Source organism: Octopus sinensis, linkage group LG17 (genome assembly GCF_006345805.1).
Source record: "Octopus sinensis linkage group LG17, ASM634580v1, whole genome shotgun sequence".
Taxonomy (NCBI): Eukaryota; Metazoa; Mollusca; class Cephalopoda; order Octopoda; family Octopodidae; genus Octopus; species Octopus sinensis.
The window spans coordinates 17,510,840-17,514,883 of NC_043013.1; the positions used below are offsets into that span (position 1 = coordinate 17,510,840).

General features: G+C 34.1%; 1 long non-coding RNA gene across 1 annotated transcript; it reads left to right on the forward strand.

The window, feature by feature from the left end:
• The first annotated feature begins 2,103 nt into the window (after positions 1-2,103).
• LOC118766734 lies at positions 2,104-3,555 on the forward strand. The gene is made up of 2 exons (XR_005002640.1): positions 2,104-2,233; positions 2,458-3,555. It is a non-coding gene; the product is annotated as an uncharacterized LOC118766734 (long non-coding RNA).
• The last annotated feature ends 489 nt before the right edge of the window (positions 3,556-4,044 follow it).

A 4,044-nucleotide genomic window follows, 5' to 3' on the forward strand; every position in this document is an offset into this window, starting at 1 on the left:
GAAAATAACAGGAAATAGATTAAAGCTAAAATTTTATATTGTTATTGTTTATTAAAATAGTTTTAATTAAATGTTATATAATTGTTTGTGGGAGGAGGTCATGGTTGAAAACCTGGTGGTGTTTATTTTAAAATCTGTAGTCAGAGATGGTTAAGTGCTGCCAGTAATTCTACCGTATGAAGACAGCTGTTCAAAGAAATTATATAGAATTTTTTTTTTTAAATAACAACCCATTCAAATGATTCATTATGGGTGAGTGTAAATAATTGATTGATAATATCAGTGTATTTTTGAAATAATTCACTGAACTTTTTAAAGAAATCTGAAGAATCTCAAGATTAATTAACATTTTAATCAGTTGTTTTGCAACATTTTCATAAGAGTTTTCTAATATTTGCTTTAATTTGATTCAAGCAACACAATCCAATCATTTGTTTTAGGAGTTTTAAAAATAAATTTTGATAAACTGGCTGTGTTTGATAAACTGGCTGTGCACGTAAAAAGCACCCACTACACTCACGGAGTGGTTGGCGTTAGGAAGGGCATCAAGCTGTAGAAACACTGCCAGATCAGACTGGAGCCTGGTGTAGCCTTTTGGCTTCCCATATCCCCGGTCAAACTGTCCCACCCATGCTAGCATGGAAAACGGACGTTAAACGATGATATGTGCTAAACTCTGCTGTTGAGGCAAGTGAAATCGAAATCAAATTCCATGACTGGCATCCATGCTAGTGGAGTGCTAAGATCACCATCCGAGCGTGGTCATTGCCAGAGCAGCTAACTGGCTTCCATGCTGGTGGCACATAAAAAGCACCATTTGAGCAAGATAGCTACCAGCATCGCCTTACTGGCACGTGAACAAAACATTCAAGCGAGGTCATTGCCAGTGCCACTGGACTGGTTCCTATGCAGATGACACGTAAAAAACACCATTTGAGCATGGCTGTTGCCAGTGCTGGTGGCATGTAAAAGCACCTGCTACACTCTCGGAGTGGTTGGCATTAGGAAGGGCATCCAGCTGTAGAAACTCTGCCAGATCAGATTGGAGCCTGGTTTGCCAGTCCTCAGTCAAATTGTCCAACCCATGGTAGCATGGAAAGCAGACGTTAAACGATGATGATGATATATATATATATATATATTGTTTGTAGCTCCTACTAATTAGCCACGAACCTTCTCTGCTTCCCCACTTCTCTCAAACTTTAAACTATCCCCCATCTCCTAGCATGAAGGCAACTTTTACTAATGCTGGTGGCAGGAAAAAAGGCACCCAGTACACTCTGTAAAGTGGTTGATATTTCAAAGAGCATCCTGCAGTCTTTAGATGCATTAAATTCTGACAAACTGTCTAACCTATTCCAGCATGGATATTATAAGAAGAGAAAAAATATACTTTTAACTGAAATGCAATAAGAGGACACTGTCCATCTTTGTCTGAAAGAATGCATATTGCAAGAAAAGATGAGAAATGTAGTGAATGACCATCTTCTTATATGTTTGGGGTAATGTGTATTGTGTGTATGCATGCATGTATGGGGTAATATGCTCAAATGTATGCTGTAATATATTTAAATTTATATACGTATAAGGTAATGTTTATGGATGTATATATGAGGTAAAACAATTTTTAACAGTAGAGAACTCAATCCAAAGATGTAGAGTCTAATAATTTTAGCCAAAATATTTGATTAACCATTGATCGCATTACTACTGCTAGTTTCACCGTCCATTTGTTCATCAGGGACATGACACGAATCTACCTCAATGCTGTGAATCTTGAGGTCATGTGACTTGACAGTTAATGAAGGTTTTCTTACATTCACAAAATGTATCTACATATCCACATTTTACACTTGCCTTTTTAAGTGTGTGTGTTTGTGTGGAGAAACAGTCCAGTTGCAGAATGGTCAAGTGGCAAACAAGAGCACCTGGATTAGAGTCGATTCTCTTTGATTTCTTGGGTTCAAATAATGTCACAGTTGAATTGACCATTTTACTAATCTAGGTATGAATAAGAAATAATGAAAATCTTGTACTAGGGGAGTGGGGCGGAGACAATCTGTTGCTTATGTAGTAGGTCAAGATACCAATAAGGGGCAGGACCAAAGAGGGTGTGATGGGAGTGGATTTCAAAGAAGTGATATGGCTGATGTGGGCTGTGGCACCTTGGCTCTATATGTCCATTTAATTAACCCCTTTGATACCAGCCCTGATTATAGATACAAATTTCCTGGTTTAACCCTTTAGTGTTTAAACCGGCCATATTCGGCCCAAATATTCTACATGTTTTATATTCAAACTGGCCATATCTAGCCTCTCACACCTAACCTACAGTGACATTCTAAAAATAAACAATTACATCATTGAAACCTCAAAGCTATAAGATAATGCATGATTAATTCAAAACAATTTGAGCGAAAAAGTATTACATTTAATAGAGTAATCTGAACACTAAAGGGTTAAAGTAATCTAAATTAAAAGATCCCATCAAAATTCTATGTTAATTTCTGTTCTTAATGAATAAGTTATTTTACGAAATCCTTCCTAATTTTCATAATTAATTAAAATGAACACAATTTATTTATTCGGTCTGATACCAACCTGGCTGAGACCACCCTTGGTTCTCTGATCTGAGCTTTTTGTTTTAAAGTTATCAAGATTTCAAACTTTTTACCAAAATTTCATGTTTATTTATGTTGCGGACACTAATCAAAATTAATTAAAAACAAAAGCAGTGTATTTCAGCAGAAATATTGAAACAAAAGGATTAATAATTATAAGGTTATTTTATTAAATTCTTAATTATTTTCTAAATTGAAACAAAGGCAATGTATTTCAACAGAAATAGGATAACAAAAGGGTTTTGTATGTTGTAGAATTCTTGATATTGGACCAAAAGCACAAATCTGATGGCTTTGGAAAAAAGACATGAAGCATCACTGCTTCACCATTTTCATCTAACCAAACACCTTTACAACTCTTTCAGAGATGCATGTCTAGCAAATTAGGAAATGTTTTTAATTATCCAAATTACTGATAATTTATAGCCTTAAAGGAAGTCAATATGACTGCATTTTTACCAAATAGTTGTTTTAGTGTGGTAGTACTCCAGTATGGCCAGAAAGTTATTTGTACTGACTAAAAGACAATGATTTGTTGTTTTTTTTTTGTTTTGTTTTTTTTTTCTTATTCTATAAATTCTAAGTTATATATTTCAATAAATCGTAAATAAATAAATTTTTTAAAACAGTAATTAAAATTGCGATAATGTACAAATTCTATTTTGTTTGAAATCTAAAAGTACATTTTTTTTTTTTCAAAAGTAATAAATTTATATAAATAAATAAACTTATCATTGTTTTTTTTTTCTTTTCAAAGTGCTTTATATAATTAGAATAAACATAATTATTTCTTTAGCTATTTAGCTCTTCTATAACAAAAACCTTCGCTGCCCCACTTTCTTATTTCATATCTTAACCCTCCTCTCATAAAGCCCTCCACTTGAGTTTGTAGTCTTGCAAGTTGCACAGCAACCTTACTAGTACTGGTAGCACAGATAAAAAAAAAGCAGCAGGTACATACTCGGAAGTGGTTGGCATGAAGAAAGGCATCCAGTCATGGAGATCATGCCATAACAGACACTGGAGCATGATGCAGTTCTTAGACCTATGCCAGCATGGAACACTGATGTTAAATGACGGTGATATTGATAAGAGCATGTCTCATAGCTATTTTTTTCGGCCACTCTTTTAGATAGTGGAGATTTAAGTGAATGAGTGATATTAATGGATTTGGTGTTTTATTTGAATTGTTTCAAAATAGCTTAAATGAATCTCCTAAATCTTATGAACCAGTGATTGAGGAGTTTCAGAAACATACTCTTTTAGAGGTAATGACTGAAAAATTGTTTAAAGAATTACGTTTAGTACTCAATATGCAACTTCGATGGTATCTCATAATATTAGATGTATATTGTACAAGGCTTGGTTGTGACATGACAATAGTAGTAGTAGTAGTAATATGTATATTTTGTGACATCATTGA